General features: G+C 39.1%; 1 protein-coding gene across 4 annotated transcripts in view; it reads right to left on the bottom strand.

Moving 5' to 3' along the window:
• The window catches only part of LRBA (LPS responsive beige-like anchor protein), a 354,335-nt gene that overhangs the window by 205,905 nt on the left and 129,353 nt on the right, over positions 1-19,077 (bottom strand). The gene's annotated exons all lie outside the window — the stretch shown is intronic.

The following is a 19,077-nucleotide window of genomic DNA, read 5'->3' as shown; positions in this document are numbered from 1 at the left end:
AATTTCTGCAACAAGATACAGACCCAGATCACACATAACACTAAGTCAAACCAAGTCTATGTGTGATTGCATAAGTATGCAGGTAAATTGCCATGATATCTGTACTAAAAAAAAAAGATAAACAAACATGGAGGGGGGGAGTATGCAGGTAAATCACAGCTGCTTTGCTCCTACCATGGTCCCATTACCACCACACTACCCACAGTTAAGCCACAGTTTGGGTTAGTGTTTCGCCTGAACCTAGGCTCATGGTTTGTCTTGCTTCTGAAAAATTACAAGCTATAGTCAAGGTATATTCTTGGCAAACCATTTGTGATTTGTCAGTGGGAAACAGACCATGAGTTCAGGTTCAGACATCAAGTTTAACCAAATCATGTCTTAGTTCCAGGTGGTATAGAAGGAGCAGGATGCAGAGAGCAGCAAAGTAGCTGTGATTTTTATTGTGAATACCCACTTGTTCACACTTAGCCTTTGGCTTAGCTGGGGCTGATTTTAGTCGGAGTCCCCAACATCTAGAAGGTCAAAGGTTTCTCAACCCCAGACCTAGAGGAATTTGTAAATACATGATGCACCCAAGTTCCTTTTTAAGAAGGGGTTGGTGATGATGCAATTAACTCTTAAATAAGTATGCACATTGAATTTTATTTGGTAGCGCTTTATGGTTTGGGAACATGACATTCAAAAAAACAGAATAGGAAGCCAGCATCAGTAACTCTCATATACCAAGAAGAAGCAAGTGTTGGTCAATGGTAGGTTCATATATGAAACACTTGGTCTCTTCTACTGCTGGACCCCTGCCCCCCACCCCATGACTGGCATTCATGCTGCCTTTGACTGTGGAAGTGCCATAGCCACTGAGAACCTTAGGTACCCTTCTAAAGTCATCCAAGCAGTGTTAGAAACTGAGATGTGAAAGCTAGGATCTAAATGGCACCCTAAACCTAGGTTATGGGCACAACAATGGAATGTCTAGGCACACTTTTTAATAACAAGAATACAAAGCTGAAAATGAATGAACTGTGGCTAAAATATTATGTTCATTTTTCACATGGTCTAGTCCTTCCCATGCCCACCCCCTTATATTCTCTTCTCCAGCCTTCAGAGAGTAGCTGGAAGTGGGGTAGACAGAAAAAGGTCGTCCTTTCCTTCCACTCTGCAGTTTTAAACTGAAATCTTAGGTGTACTACTGCGCTCAGAGCTCAGAAACTGCTCGCACTAATGAAATTCCTTGTCACAAAATGCACCCTAGAACAATGGGAGTTTCAAACACTGCATCCAAGCTGATAGCCATCTTACAGTAACAAATATCATAGTTTAACTATGTGCTGTGTGAGGATGCACGTTCTTTTGTCTGTTCAGTGCATCTGTGCACCATTTGATTTGTTTCACATTGTTTCACTATATACAAGGAAGGCTAGCACATCCAACCAACTAACTCCTTCTTTATCCCCATCAAGACCAGGTAAGCCAGTGCGATAGGCAAGCAATGTGTGCAGGGTAAGCAGCCCCTAGTACTTTCAGAAGATGTAATCAAAGGAAGAATAATTATGACTCTAGAGTTTATGTTAATAGTGGGTGACATCCAGTGGTATCAGCCTACTCATGCAAAAGACTTTTGTTTGCACAGCGGGTCTTTCCTTTTACACACACACACACACACACACACACACACACACACACATCGGCAGCCTCCTGCACACTGCCAAAATCTGCTGTATAGGGTTGCAGGATCCTTTGGGGCAGTTTTGGTGGCATAGGGAGGCAAACAGAATGGGAAAGTCCCATCCAATTTGCTCACATGATGCTGAATATAACCCAACATTTTGAGAGTAGTCCATTGGCTTAATTTTCATATACTAAGTCAGAGCTTAAATAGGAATTTAACTTTTGGTTATACTAAGTCAGCTCCTAAAAAGGTATCCAAGTGTTTAATACTATAGCAACAATATTAAACTGGTGGTTTTTCAACAAAAGGACAGTATAATTGACCTTATTATAATAAAACGCAGTGCTTTTTTCCTTTTTTGAAAAAAAAGTGCCAGTACTCACAATGAAGTTATTACAGTAAGTGCCACGCTTTATCATTTGCGGGGGAAAGGTGCCAGTACTACATACCCCTGAGTATCCCCAGAAAATAAGCACTGATAAAATGCCATATAAAATGTGTTATGAAAAGAGCAGTCGAGACATGGTAAAAATCAAGGGAAACAACAATTCGTATGAAAAACAATTAAGGATGGAGAAATAAGGGAATTTTCTCCTTTGACTAATGATTTTTCCAGTCTACTAGGATATTCCTAGAAGTATAGAAAAACAGAGAAATGTTTGAAAACAAATGTTTCCGTGTATGCATCTATTTTCAGCTCCACAACAAATAATAGTGTAATGTTAAATATTCCTATACTATGTTGAATAATACTAAGTTGAGGGGGGTTTTTAAGCAAAAAACTATGTCCAAGCTAATGATTACTAACCATTTCCCATAAGGGTATCATTAAGAAGAGAAAAAGCAATCTGAGGGGAAGCAAAAACATACCACCTGCAAATGCAAATTCCCATCCGAACCACAGATTTTAGTAAATGGAACAAGCTCCTGTGTTTTTCTGTTAGACCTTTTGCACTTGACCTTTAACCTCCCGTTTAAAGTCTGAACTAGAAATGCCACCCAGGGAAATCTTCCAAAGCTCCTGAATAAGACTTAGAAAAATGAAAGCTTAAAACCTCAATAGCAAACAAAAGTCAACCAATGACAATGTCTGACAGCCACCTTCAATTCTGAAGTGATGCTTCTGTCATCCAACGACTCAAAGTATTGATTTCTTTCAGCATGAAAAAGCCCAAGCCAATGAAATAGATATAGCAGCATGCCCCCTTTCCCCTCCCCCGATAATAGCCATCAAGGTTAACACAGGCAGAACACTTATCAAGGTATCTTTTCTATTTCTTCTTGTTTTAATGGACTGAATGCAATGTATTGGCTTTTCATCTCTGCAACCTGCAGCCTCCGCCCTCTGCATCATCATCATTTATCTAGCCCTTAACGGAACTGAAGATTCAGGATCTGCATATAAATTAACTTTTTTCGAAAGCTATTTATTACAGAAATCTGTTGTGGTCTCATTGCTTTGCCATATATAGGGGATCCTGGTTATTATTGACATAGTAAAAGTAGCCCCCCTCCACACCCCAGGGTCTTAAGAAAATAAAGTGTTAAGACTATCTCATGATTAGAAGTGTTATAATCAGTACAAGAAAAGTTCTATAAAGCACAATAATGTGATATACTGGTGCTAGTCAAAAGAGGGTTGATAGTTTTACATGACGATAAGAATATGTTTTCTATAGGTAACAGAAGGAAATAAGCATATAGATAAGAATGCATGTTCAATTTAATAACTGCTCTATTCTACTTCCTTTGAGATTTAATTTGTGCTTAAGGCAGTTGCTTTCTCTGTGTCCTTCTCACTGAAAGGTAGATGCTCCATAAGAAAGGCACCAATTAGACAAAGAGTAGAATTCTAACAAAGAGAATGCTAAAATCATACTGCAGCAATATCTTATACAGTTATACCTTGGATCTCAAACGCCTTGGCTCCCGAACGATCGAAACCCTGAAGTGAGTGTCCCGGTTTTCAAATGATTTTCAGAAGCTGAACGTCCGGCTTGGCTTCCACAGCTTCCAATTGGTTACAGGAGCTTCCTGCAGCCAATCAGAAGCAGCGCTTTGGTTTCTGAACGTTTTGGAAGTCGAATGGACTTCCGGAACGGACTCCGTTCAACATCCAAGGTACGACTGTATTAAGACCAACTAAAATTGAAGTAGGTAATTTTTTTCCCCTCCTGAGGGCAACTTCACTTCATGGTTCACCACCTAGGGTCCACATGTTAATGGTGGGTGGGGCAGAGTGGAAAAAAGTGGATTGGGCCAGATGCAAAAGTAGGCAGAGCAATGGATGATACCTTAATCTTTGTACACTAGACTACATTCCTTACACACAGTTCAAGGACACATTCCTTATCACAGTTCAAGGACACATTCCAGACAGATTTGTGTCACAAAGTGTGACAAAACAGCAAACAAGCTTCCAAGTTCTTCAGAACTCTTCAGGCAAGATGTTTGGATTACTATATAACACACTCTACGTGGAGCTGCCTTTGAAAAGTACTCAGAAACTTCAATTGGCTCAAAAAGCTGCAGCCGCACTGTTGACTGGAAGATGAACGAGTGACTGGATCCCTGACAAGGTGGATGACACACTGAAGCCCTGTAACACTGGTGCCAGAGTAGACATGGGGACACAGTTGGTATCCTTATTTATTCTTATTCTTATCTGGGTCTGCAGCAGCAGTTAGTCCCTGTGTTCATCTCTCTCCTATATCACTATGTGTCTGTAGTTGTTGATGAGTAGCTGTCTTAGTTGGGGCCCGTCTGTAAACACCCTACCATCAAAGGTCTGTGAGAGGGAAGTGTCATTGATTGTCCTATTGGTTTCAGCTGAAAACCGTTAAGTGACAAGTAATGTTCTGTCTTTTTCTCTACTGTAGTTGGTTGTTCCTAAGTACCAGTCTAGCCTTGTGGATCTATTTCTCTCTCTCTTCCTGCCCCACCAACAACCTTCTTTGGGTGGGTAGTGTAGTTTGAGAAATGCTGATGGAAATTCTTAAGTTGTGACTCTGTCTGATGAGTCAGGTGTGGTTGTATCATTGGTCGTATCACTCATCTGGTGAAGTGGACAGCAGCCCACAAAAGCTGATGCCGAAATAAATGTGTTAGTCCATCAAGCAGTACAAAACTCCCTTTTTTTCCCTGCAACATGGCCACCCCTCTGGGGATAATGAAATAAATTCTTCTTCTATTGGTGTACTGTAGCTATATTGTAGCTATTAAAAGGAAATACGGTAGCGAACCTTCCTGGTGTTTATTTGTATGCTTAAAACTATGAAACACTGAGTTTAAACAAGGTGACACACACAAAGAGCAGAATACAGAGCTACAACTTCTCTTTTGTAAAGATTACATGACATTAGGCTTACAAAGTTTCTTCACGTCCATGACACAAAATTACTGCTAAAGATTACTGCCAACAATATTCAAGCAGGAAGGATTCTGGGTAAGTGGAAGGTGAGTTCTGCTCATGTTAAAAACCCAGTTTCTTCCCCTCCACTGTTGCTTCCTGTCTATCCCAAAACCTACCTGAGGGCTGGTAAGGATTTCCAGAATGGTAGGAGATGAGACATGTACACTGTAGTTAGAAGAGGGAAATCAGTGGGCAGGGGAAGGTTAGATAAAAAATTGTTCTTCTGCTCACACAAGGCAACCCAAAACTAACAGAAGTTGCTGGCAGGTAATCAGAAACTTCATGATATTAGGATTCTAAAATACACAAGCAGCTACAACTTGTGGCCAGACAGAAACAACAAATCAACAAACCTATCAAGGGGGGGGGGGGCTCTACTCTAGCTTAAAATCAGAAATAAACACAAGCTTTAAAAAAACTACATCCCTCTTGCAAAAAAGAGTGTGCTTACTAAATATTTTAGATTGTTTTTGAAAGGTACAGACACACATACACACAAATGTTTACTGTTATCGGTGGCCCATTACACAAACTAAGATGTTTTTATTTTCTGCTCAAGTACATACAGAGTACCCAAAAGAAGAAAACTACATCAGTTACAAAATCAGATTGCAAATGTGTTTACGATAACTAAATTACAGCTAATCATATTAACTGCTTCGCCCCCTCACAGTACATCATGCTTTCATCAAATCAGTCAAGCTAGAACACTGAAAGGAATATACTTTCTTATGGTGCTATCTTTCCCCAAGATCCTCTTTTTTTTGAACTGACTGCAGGGCTGAGCCATATTTATACAGCTCAAAACCTGAAAAGAAAATCAGTCATGTCCAAAAATACTTTGATCTGGATAAAGTGAGAGCCAAGGTATGCTCTACAAATTCCTCACAAAGGATATACTTCTGTGTATACACACAACCCACCATTAGATAGAAATGTTTTATAAAGCCACATTAAGCCATGGCTCCTTTGTACATGCATGGGTAGATGTGGCAAAATGCCTGTGCAAAGCAACAGCCACTTGTGACAATTACTTGTGGGTTGAAAGTTTCTACATGGCAAGGTAGAAATGCAATATTGATAACAGGTTAAGACGTATAATTTTACCTCTACCCTACTTAAGCTGAGCAATTGTTTTTAAAACTTCCTAATAACTATACAACGCTTGCACTCTTAAGAATGGCATTATCATAGGCAGACAGAAGGAGATGAATAATCTACTCTGGTAGTCTTAATGCCAAGATGAGTTGCCTACACCTCTGAGTGCATTCCAGACACCATGTTCCTTCTCAGTTTTCTCTTCTAGCAACTAGATTTAGGCACCAAAATAAGCTATACTTTTGGTCTAACTTTGCTGCTGTATTCTCTGTGTCCATATGAGGAAGACTGTCATTGTTGAAGTCTTATCAGGCTGCCTCACACAACAAACAGTTGTTGCCGGGGAAAAGAGGAAAAAAGAAGAAACTGTTGTAAAATATCTCATTCAGATATTATTTAAGGCAATATATTTGACCTAGGTTCTCACAAACATGTAGCAAACATTTCATTCAAAAGAACTGTACTTCTTTCACAGAGAGCCTAGGTACCTGAACAAGAACCAATTTCAGTCTCACTGCTCAATACAGGAAGTACTGTTGAAGTGTATTTAGCAAAAGGATTCAACATAACAATAGTGGTAGATAAGGACCAGCAAATGTACACGCAATCCTTTTATTTCATTGTTTTATAAACTAAAAAAGCAGCATTTAAAAATAATGATTTGGGTTGTTTTGTTTTTTTAAGGAAGAATATGTGGTCTACCACTGACAATGTTTGATCTAATCCCTGAAATCTAATACAACATTTAAGAAGCAGTCACATGTTTCATTCCTAATGAAGGCCTAGAAAGGAGAGTTCACTTTATTCTGGAGGCACGTATCAAAGTAGATCTCACCAAGCAACAGAGGCGCATCATCTAAGGATCTTTTTCACATTAAGAATCCTATTAGAAGGAAAACACTAAAAGGTAATTGAATTTCCCTCAGTTATCTTCATCTCTGTCAGCTCCTGCTACAATAACTTACTCTCCAGAGCACAGATAACTCAATTCTGTCCAGCAAGCATATGTTATGAATCTCCAAAGCAAACTTGTCTAAATCATTCTGGTCTTCTATCAAGGTTGGCTGTGGATATGAACTCTGACAGAAAGCAAACAAATTTATTTTTATCTTTTCAATAATTCACTTCTTCATGGCTTGATAGAAGAATCTAAGGATATTTATGTTTTTAGTAATTTTGGCATTATAAATACTGACTGAACATTGACTGGAATTAAAACCTGTTTAAACAGCCATTTTGTTATTAGCACTTTCAAGCTGAAAGATAATTTGAAGTGTACTGTAGTGACTTACTAGAGATTTCTATAAATGAAAGCGTTCCTTCCAATTACATTTGCACAATTGGTTAAGACTAGCATGTATACTTCATGTTTAATTCAAAACCATGCTTAAATGTATTGTGGTTTATAACTGTGGATGTATTTTTTGCAATTATTATTTATTACATTTTTGAACCTCCCTTCAGCAAAGGTTCCCAAGGAGGTGTAAAACATTAATACATGTATCAAAACATCAACATTAAAACCACACACCTACTAATACAGTGATTCTAATGCAAATTCAGCGGCTATAGCTAACAGAACAACCAACCAACACCTGTCCACCAAAACCAAAAGAAACAGAGATGTCTTCAGCTGATGTCAAACAGATGCCAGCAATGGAGACAATTGTACCTACAAAAGAAGGAATTCCACAAGTGGGGTGTTGTAACAGAGAGGGACTTGCATTGCATCATCACATAATTGACCATGGCTGACAACGGAACCATCAGAAAATCTTATGGCATGGGTTGGCAGATAATGGGAAAGGCACTTCTACAAATACCTAGGTCCCAAGCTATGAAGGGCTTTGTACTGGCAGGCAACGCTACTCTTTTAGATTAAAAGGTTAGTTAAGAATGCTTCAATCTAAGAATGCCCTTTTGCAATTCTAAGGTAAGTGAGACTTGAAACGTTAAAAACATACCTTGAGAAAACAGAAGTAGAAATAAAAGCAGCAGCAGTTTATGATAAGGTTTGAACTATCCTTGGTTGACAATTGTGGAGTGTCAGTTGCAGGAAGGCAAATGGAGGATGGAGGAAAAACTGCTGATGTACAATCTAGTAGCCTGTGCCAGTAAAGTACCTGCGATCACATTCAAATCTAGCACAGTATGTTGCCCTACTTTTAAGTTTCTATTCCTACATTCCTTCCCTTCCTACCAGTCACCATGCCCAATCTATTGTTCAATATAACGATGGTGCTTAAACAAACTGTCCATGATCAGCACCAAATGAGGGAGCTGGGGCCAAGTAGGGAGTTCCAGAGCTGTGTAAGTTCCGGATCTGGAGGCTATGAGCTCAACAACAAGCTTTTAATCTGGCAAGGCTCCAGAGGCGACAGAAAGACTTAAATCCTCACTGCTAGCTCCTCTTCTTCCTGGTCATCTGCTGGGCTGCTATTCACAATGGAGTCTTTTCCCTCCTCCCAAAAAGGCCTTGCATCTAATGAGACCTCTAGTCATACATAGACCCTGCAGGCAGGCAGGCAGGCAGGCAGGCACACCTATGCCAACTCTGGGCTTGAGTGTAGGATGATATTTGAGACTCAGGGCTTGGGCTATGATCAGGTGGCTCAGGTGAGACATGCATGACATGAGGCACTCCACTACCTTAGGACATTTGAGGGTTCCTTAGGGTTTTTATCGGTACTGTGATTCTATGCAAGGCCCCAGGACTTTTCCACAGAGGAGGTCTCTCTTGGTTCGGAATGGGCAAGATTCTGACACAAATTAGACTTTAGGACAAGTGGACATTAGAAAATAGGCTCTAATTAATTAAAGGTTTGTTACAACTTTATGCCCCTGCTAGAACTACTCTTTGGATTCTTTCTTATAGGTCCTTAACCAGTCCATACTAGATAAATTTGGGGCCGCCACAGTGTAGCTGTGTAGTGACACAAAGCACAGAGGCAAGGTATGATCACAGAGCCGGCTAAAGCAATTTAGGTCACTCCCTATGATCACCTACAGCTAAAATTCTACCAGCACTTTGATAATGGAGCAGGAAAAAAATGAGAAATCTATTAAGATTTATCAATTATGTCCCACAGGAAAATTTATTCTTGCTTACAGACAACTTAATATGGAACAGTTATTTCTCAGCAGCAAGCCAACAACCCAGACACATAGATCAAGGAATTACAATACCAACAATGCTCCTTCTCTTTCTTATTCTATGAAGAGGACTATTCAACGTCAGACATCAGCCATGCTGCTGTATCTGCACTAAACATACATTTACATCATACAGGAAGTGTGCAGTGTTGCAGACAGAGTTGTTGGAACTAAACTGGGAAAGGGTTCAAATTCCCATGAAGCTCACCAAGTGGCCATGAGCCAGGAACTCTTTTATCCTCCAAAACTCACAGTCCTGCAGTGAGAATAAAATGGGATAACTTAGTGCCACACCAAGCTCCCGATTGGAAGGGCAGAATTCAAACGTGATAGACTGATCACTTGCCAGCAATACTCTGAAGGATTTTGCATGGGCATAACAGAAGATGCATTAAGCATGTCTCATTTTTGGATCCTTCTCAAATATTCCAGGGGCCCTGAACACTGTGAGACACATCACTGTTCACTCACACAGATCTCCACTAATGAGAAATTGTTCTTAGGGTTCAGCTAGAAGTTATATGGGAGATATACAGAATTTATGGATATCCCCTGTTTTGCTTTTGAACAAGTTAATAGCAGCTGGCAAAGATTACCAGTTTCTACAGCTGCATCTTTGCATATCCTGTGCTCCCTTGCATCCCTGCATCAGATCAGAGTCTTGGTTCTTCTGACCCGTACTGTTTTCCCTTCTCCTGAAGTTGCTATTTGCTCTGTAGAGGAAAGTATGCTGGGCAAGGAGCAGCTGGGCCCTCCCCCAGCAATATAATAATCATGATCTGATGCAACCCTCCCCCCTCCAAAAAATGTTAACATCTTGCAAAGTTATTTACTTGATCTCAAAACCCAGGCCTTTTAATAGTTTTACTTGATAAATTGGTTTTATGCTACTCTTACATACTATTTTACTATACATTTCTACAGATCAATCCAAAGAGGGAGTGAGGGAGGGAGAACTGAAGGTGGATGAACCACAGAGCCTAGGACTTGCTGATCAGAAGGTCAGTGGTTCGAATCCCCATGACAGGGTGAGCTCCCGTTGCTCGGTCCCAGCTCCTGCCAACCTAGCAGTCTGAAAGCATGCCAGTGCAAGTAGATAAATAGGTACCGCTGCAGCGGGAAGGTAAACGCCATTTCCGTGCACTGCTCTGGTTCGCCAGAAGTGGCTTAGTCATGCTGGCCACATGACCCGGAAGCTGTACACTGGCTCCCTTGGCCAATAAAGTGCCGCAACCCAAGAGTTGGCCACGACTGGACCTAATGGTCAGGGGTCCCTTTACCTTTACCTTTAATGAACTTCCATCCACATTTGTCCATTTCAGGCTGTGGGTGAGAGAGAGCCATTCAATTTCCCTCCCACTGTCTTCAATTGTTTCCAATGATAGGGGGCAAACACAATGCCATACACACACCAAGAGGGTACGCTGGGTAACTGGGAATGCTATTCCACTTTGCATCTACCAACAGAGCTCTTGTGTTGAGTAAGGCAAAGGATGCAGAGGTTTCTGGAGGTAGAAGGAGTATTGTGGAGTCATATCTTCCTCTCCAATGGAAGACCTCTCTTTCTGTCCTCATAGGAGGAGATCTAAAAGATCCTATAGGATTCCAGTCTTACTGTTGCTGGTTTCCATTGATTTAATCTTAGTATGATTTAAGGCAAATTTAAAAAAAAAAGTTTTTGAAGGGCAGGATGCAAATTGTTTAAAGTAAACAAAAATAACAGAAATCAGGAAGGGAAATCCAGATTGTGGATCTGCTATGTAACATCTAGTTGCGCCCATACATATATCTTGAATAAACCCCTCTCTTCCTACTTAAACATTGGCCTGGCTCAGTTTTGGCAGGGAATGCTAAACTTTATTGTATTTTTAAATTATTATTCAGCTGAGAAACAAAGCATTCCACTGACCCCCATTGTACTGTTACAAGATTATCCCAGTTTAAAAAAAATAATGCTCAAAATGTTGTTGACCATAATTGAAATATACTTTCTTCATAGTTAGTAGCTAACAACATATGAAAATTATTATATAAAAAGCATAACCATTACTGGCTTCTTCAGAATTTAAAGCAGAAGATCTTTTACAAAAGGAAGTCTCTACCATAACGTCATGCTGCTTCGGCAAACACTGTCATCCTTTTTAAAACAACCCATTAGTCTTTTTTGAATTACACTGATCCAAATCCAGCAATGTCTTTATTTTTTTCAATTCCATCTTTTAAATAGTATTTTTATTAATTCCTGCGAAACTTAACAAGAAAGTAGCTAGTTTGTTCATCCCTTTACATTCATGTGTAAGCACTACATCAGTTATGCATCAAATGTATAACTTGTAGAGTGTGGGGAGATTATAATTTCACCTTTGGATAAGAGTTCGACATATTAGCTCAAGGGGAACATCTACCATGTCCTTTTTTTTCTAATAGCCGTGTAACGTGTTTGTATTTTTTCTTGAATTTCACAAACCAGCTAAATTAAAAAGTCATATTTGTAGGTAATGAGAATTTATAAGGATTCCCCCCTCATATGCTCAGTATGAACCTGTTGTGAGAGAAGATTCAGTAGAGCGCAAAGGGATTCAGCTGATCCCCCTGGCTAAGCTATAGCCTTTTGGTTGGACCTGATTACCAGCACCAGCATCTTCCTGTATGGTGGCTAAAGTCAGAAAAATCTGGGAAGGATACACAAGCGAGGAAGGTATCCCCCATCTCGGGGAAAGGCAGAGAGAAGATGCTGATGGAAGTCAGAAAGAGGTAAAAGATACAGTGGTACCTCGGGTTACATACGCTTCAGGTTACATACGCTTCAGGTTACAGACTCCGCTAACAAAGAAATGGTGCTTCAGGTTAAGAACTTTGCTTCAGGACAAGAACAGAAATTGTGCTCTGCTGGAGCGGTGGCAGCAGGAGACCCCATTAGCTAAAGTGGTGCTTCAGGTTAAGAACAGTTTCAGGTTAAGTACAGACCTCCGGAACAAATTAAGTACTTAACCCGAGGTACCACTGTAATTTATAAAGTGAAACCAATAATAATTTGACATTAACGTTATAGGAAAAATGAAAGAATGTGGCAGTTTGGGTCCATGGGATAAGATACAAATTAAGTGTGAAAGGAGAGGCGGAGAAGAAATTACAGATGAGCAAAAACAGTTTGAAAGGCAAGGGGAGAGATATAAATTTAAAAGCCTCTGGATCAGCAAGTGGGCAACCAAGCCAAACTGCACACACACCCCCACTATATCTATATAATGTCTATATTTAGCAGGGATGTAAACAGATACAGTGGTGCCCCGCAAGACGAATGCCTCGAAAGACGAAAAACCCGCTAGTTGAAAGGGTTTTCCGTTTTTCGATGCGCTTCGCAAGACGAATTTCCCTATGGGCTTGCTTCGCAAGACGAAAACGTCTTGCAAGTCTTGCGATTTTTTTCGCTCCCCCCTTTTTTCTAAGCCGCTAAGCCGCTAATAGCCTTTTAGCCGCTAAGCCGCTAAACCGCTAATAGCGCTAATCCGCTAATCTGCTAATAGGGTTGCTTCGCAAGACGAAAAAACCGCTAGACGAAGAGACTCGCGGAACGGATTATTTTCGTCTTGCGAGGCACCACTGTACGAATTTCTGCATGATACTTCAATAAAATGCAATGTCTTTTCCCCACCACAGCAATGTGTGGTGAATTTCCAGTCAGAATTTCTTCACGTGCAGCTTCCCCAAACACTCCTTACCTACTCAGCTAATATATTATGCCTGATGCATCTATAAACGGCACTGCTCACTCTTCAGCTGTTAACAGCCATCCAGCTCCAAATAGTGCGGAAGCCTGAATTATCACTGGGTACCATACCAGTATCTACATTGCCCTTAACAATTGCAATTTGGAGCTTGAGTAAACATGGAAAGCCCTTAACACAACATGTTAAGATGAAATGCTTTTTCTTTTCTTTTCTTTTTTTGCAAATTGAAAAATAATAAAGTCAGTGCAGCACTACAGTTTAGGGACAGAGATTTCTCCAGATGTCTGGAAGCCTCACTTGCAATTGTTCTACATGCATAATACACAAACACAGAGAGCACATAAATTATCTCAATAAATACCTATTTCCCACCTTTTAATGCCATATTTCCCCCCAAGCCAATAGTGTATGTTTTCTCCTATTTACATCTTATTGTATGGAAACAAACTTTTAAAATGAATCTGTTCACATTCTGCACTAGTCTAGTATGGCTGAAAAAGCAGAATCCTACAAATGCTTTCCCTCTTTTTCCTTGAAGTTCAGGGTTTTACATTAGCTGCCCTCATCCCTTAGATGCACAAACAAGCTAAATATAGAAAGGGGAAGGATAGGGAAATTGCAAGATGAATCAAAGTGGTATCTTGCTATTGATAGCCTTGGCCTCCATAAATTTATTGAATCCTCTTCAGATGTCATCACTGTCTCCCATGCGAGCTGATTCCATACTTTAACTATGTGCAACATATATGCATAACGTATATTTCTATTTTGCTTTTCCACTCGGGAGCTAAACATTGTACATGTTTCCCTCTCTTTCCCCCTTTTATATTTGCAGCATCTCCGTGAGATAAGCTAGGTTAATATATGTTAATACATATATTGACACACATATATTATGTATGCTATTATACCTACATTAACATACATATATATATATATATATGTAGATATAGGAGGGGCCCGATCCACATACAGTATACCCAGCCCAGGAAATCCTGTTGGCACCTTTGCCTGGCCCAAATTATGGCCTGTGCCTATCCTATCTCACAGCTATGTGATGGTTGTATTACTAATGCTGTAAGAAGGCGTAATGGCTTAGGGCTGATTTCCAGTATTGGTTGCTCCTAATAAACTGTTCCTATGATTATTCTCTTCATTATTTTGCCTTCTTTTTTAAAAAAAAAGAGAGTTCAAACATGTTCATGTGTGTAAACACAATACAGGAAATGTTTCTCAAGACTACTCAAAAGCTAAGATTTAATAGATAAAGCATATCTGATGCTTAGCTATAAGGAAAGGGAAGACTCACAGAAAACATTATTTTATTTTTGCAAAGGAGGACACGTGAAATAAGCTAGAAACTACCTGTATCTTTTGAGCAAGGCATGACTACATTTACATTCATATTCAACATAAGCCATAAACCAAAACATGAACAGCTTATTGCTGCTTAACTATAGCCTATAAATTGGCACAGGGTGAAAATTAGGGCTATAGAGAAGTCCAACTAATACGCATGAAGAAACATAACTGAAGGGAAAAGGGCAACAAATTTTACAGCAGCTGGAAATGCTAGATTTAATTATTGAAGGGCAATCATGCAGAGAAGTTAGCTGCCTAATATGATTTACAACAAAGAAGAATCCAATGAATATCCCAGTTATATTGACAAACTGCTAATAATCAGAACGTAAGACTATTGCAATTTGCGACAAATGCATAATTTAAGTAAAGACATCACCACAAAAAGGAAACGATGCATGCCTTACTTATAAACCACAAAAATTGTAACCTGCGTATCTCTCTCTCTCTCTCTCTCTCTCTCTCTCTCTCTCTCCCTCTCTCTCTCTCTGTGTGTGTGTGTGTGTGTAAAACATGCTGCATTTTGAAGAATAACTGTTTATACTACTGAGAAACTGACTGGCCAGTCACAAGCCATCAACATCCAAACAAAGCAGTATAAAATGAAACACATTTTATTCACACTTATATTTTCTTTGTTCATCACTTTATATTTAACATTCTTATGCTTGTCTCTTAATCACTCTTGTATATATCACAGTTGGGACTATTAAGCATCCACTTTGCATGCAGAAGGTCCCAGGTAGGATGACCTGCCTGAAACCTTAGAGGGCCACTGACGGTCAGTGTAGACAACAAGTGCCCAAAACTGATGTGCACATCACTGTACCACTGATTTTCAGAGCTCCTAATAAAACCACCAACAGCTAGTGCTCAAACACATAATCCAAAATGCATGCAGACTGTTATTAACATATGCATACTACTTGAAGGGACATTGCCAGGGATTCAGACCCATTTCTGTTTGGGGTGCTTCACAATTTCCCCCCTGCTAGAAGTGACATGGTGCTACACCTATTTTCCAGTACACATGTTTACCATTTACTTTTAAGAGGTTATGGCAGTGGTGTCATCACCCCATTTTTGCAGGAGATGTTCACGGAAAACCCTGAAAGAATACGTTGTATTTGTGGCACCTATAAGCATTCACAGTATCTATGAATATTTAATAGACTTCCCTTTAAATAATAATAAAAATCAGGTTCAAGTCACTCCAGATTTAGCCCTGGGAAGTCGTAAAAATTATTGCTCATTCCAAATTAATTGTGCAATGCTCATAAGTCTATTGCACTGACTATCAAAGGATCCCTGCATGCAGTAGGATTGTGTGGGCATTGAGAAAAATCAGCACAGACAACAAAACAAAGTTCTGCCCTTTCTCTTTGCCAATGCTTAAATGGAACAACAACAACAACAACAACAACAACAACAACAACAACAACAACAACAATAATATTTTTATTATTTGTACCCCACCTATCTGACTGGGTTGCCCCAGCAACTATGGACAACTTCCAACATATATAAAAACATAATAAAACATTACACTTTAAATGGCTTCCCTATACAGGACTGCCTTCAGATGTCTTCAGATGTTGGTTTCATTCTTTAGAAGATACATTTAAAAAAAAATATGGTCTTGTGCTTATTATGAAAATGATGATCTAAATGCATACTGTGTGCTGTTTTGTGCTTTAATATAAAAATTAATATCACTTTTTATTTCAAAATTTTCTTCAGGGTATTTTAAACAGCAGTACTAAGAGTTAAATCACATTTTACTGTTATGTGTGAACATATTCCCTTATGTTTGCGTGATTTGATAACAGAATTAACTTGCTCCGAAGTGTGGCAGCGTTACAGCAAATCACCACGTGGTTTTAGTTATAGTTTGTTTTCTGCACCCATCTGAATAATTCTGCTACATTTGGATTCATGCTATGTTCATGACTGAGTCTTAACTCCTATCTATTCCTTCACAGATTTTCCCCCCAATGCTTCTCTTTCCAAAACTAATTTCTGCTGAAACATATGGATATCTTGTGAGTTCAAGAGCAACATGCCTTGGTCAACAGAGAAAACTATGGCTGCCTCCTCCAGTTCTGATAAGTATAACAGAAGTGCTGTCTTTTCTGCAGTCTAGCTTCTGTTTAAGTTCAAGATTATGTGAATTAAATCCCTTCAGCCATCACACTGAGATATAACAGAGTCAAGGCAACATCAGATCAAGAAGTGTCAACCAACACCTGCCTGAAGACAGTTCAAAGACATAAGAAACACACAGAGAAATAAAAAATTGTGGTCAGTTCTGACAGAGGCAGCATTTTGAAATGCAGTAAAAAAAAAATTCCCATGATTTAGCTATTCTTATGTGAAAAAAGTGCGGTTAAAGGGCAGAGGGATATGTTAGCAGCAGGAAAAGAAGAGTAATTCACCTAATCAATGAGGCCATGTCACTCATGGTGCATCTGCATAAAACCAGTGTATAAGTTGTCACCTTTGTCAGACTCCAATGATTATCAGGCAATGAACTAAAAAAGATGTATATTTCGTCTCCACAGGACTGTCTACCAACCCTTCATTTTTTGATGTAACAAATGAAACCTGCCTGCTATTTCACTAGCACAAAATGACAATGTAGATATCTGACAACATCTCTGTTTGCAGGAGTGGGTAACTAGGTCTAGATGAAGTACAGCTTATTAAACAATGCACAGCATGAATCCTGAGACCCACAGAGATGACCTTTAGAAACATTACCACTGTCCAGGAAAATAAACTTTCCACTTCTTACGCATTTTAAAACAAATGTTTATGTGTTAATATATAAGGGAAATCCTCAATGTTTCATTTGTAAAAGAAAGCTGCAAAGCAAAAATAAAATTAGTTCTTAGGAGAATCCAATAAAAAACTAGTTTTTTATGAGGTATTTCTTTTTTTTCTGTATTGAACTGGTCGGGAGGCCATAGTAATCCAATAAATTCAAAATACATGTCAATGTAATTCATTGTCCCTCAATATAAATTATCCCTTATTTTTATTTAGTTTGGGTTTATAAAAAAATATAAAATACTTTTTTTGTTACTACTTCAGCAAAAAAATAACTTTTTAGACTTTGTTTGCAGTATATTTATATGTGTAAATATTAGGGTGGAGGCGGTAACATATCCATGGCTACATTTTTATGAGCCACTGGAAACTGAAATACTATTACAGAACAGACTAAGGATTTATTTGTGTGAAAGACACTCAGGCGTTTATTTGTCCAAAAGTCATTGTGTGAAACCCCCATGTGAACAAATACACATTTGTACTAGGTTTCCCCAGAAAATTAAAGGCAAGTTTGTTTGTTTTTTAATGCTGAAATTGTTGACAGAAATGGTAGCAATTAGAAAATCTAAAATGTGATCCTTACAAAAATGATGATTCAGAAGCAGCTAACTCTAGATCCAAATTAGTAGCTTAGCTGCTCCACTCTTCTTATTGATTGCCAGTTCTGTACCAGCTGCAAACTCTGGCGAGGTTCTTTAAGGTGCTTTTACCCTGCCAGTCCCCACTAAAGACATTGTGCAAAAGCAGCTCTACTCAGTCAATCGTTTTATTTTGAAATGGCTAAAAGATTGCTAGAGAGTAAATTTATACAAAGAGCAGCCTGATCTAGATAGACCAGTAAGTTTAATTCCAACGACATGTTGTTTTTATCAAGTACTTAAGATTCCAGTAGAGGAGTGGAGAGGAGACTAAAGAACATAATCCACATCAACAAGGACAGTCAGGGACAATATCTTTGAAAGCCATAAGCACGAGAGGATTAAGGAATCATACTGGTAAGGTTATAGTTCATAAGATCCATTTGCAATGCTACGTCAAAAAGGATAATGTGGTCATGGGATGCATAAAGAGGGAAATAATTCGTATGTGTGCAGCAACTATTGTGTGTGAAACATCCATGAGACCAGTGCTAGAATGCATCGGACTAAACAGACTGCCGTAAAATATTATACCTATTTGACCAAATGAAGGGGCTGGTGCAAAAAAATCAGTCAGAATGGTTTGGAAAATGAGAGTGTTCTAAGTAGCAAGAGTGTAGGAGCTCAACCCTATGCAAAGGAAGACTAAAAAAACTACAATCACGCAAGTGACTTCAAGGAAAAAGAAAAGTAGAAGTTTGCCTAAAAGTATTTTTTTTTTTGTTCTGATGACTCAGAGGGAAGTGCAATTACCAAAGAATATTTCATTAAGAAAAATAATGCAAAGTTCAATTTAAGTCTACAAACAACACATTGCTTTATTAAAGTTAGCCTTTTATCTATATTATACCAGATGTTATACTGGATGAATGAACATCATTGCCAATTATGAAGGTTAAAATACAAAATTGTAAATCATCCCAAATTTTATCCCTATTCTCCAACCAGCAGCCCTGTCCAGAGAAGATACATAATGGGTCCTTCTTGTCTCTTCCACCCCCACTAAAAGTTCCCTCTTCTCCCCATAGCTGCTCCGGAGGGTCAGGGAACTCTCTGGATGTGCAAGATGGGGTACACAGAGAAGCAGAAGGACCTGGGAATTGAAGGAATTCAGTAGGGTTGCCTTGCACATGTGGAAGTGCTTTTCTATTTGTGAAAGATCTCTGGATCCAAGAGAATAGGTGC

This window comes from Podarcis filfolensis (genome assembly GCF_964270895.1).
Source record: "Podarcis filfolensis genome assembly, chromosome: 9".
NCBI classification, from domain to species: Eukaryota; Metazoa; Chordata; class Lepidosauria; order Squamata; family Lacertidae; genus Podarcis; species Podarcis filfolensis.
This window is presented reverse-complemented; position numbering and strand designations above follow the sequence as displayed.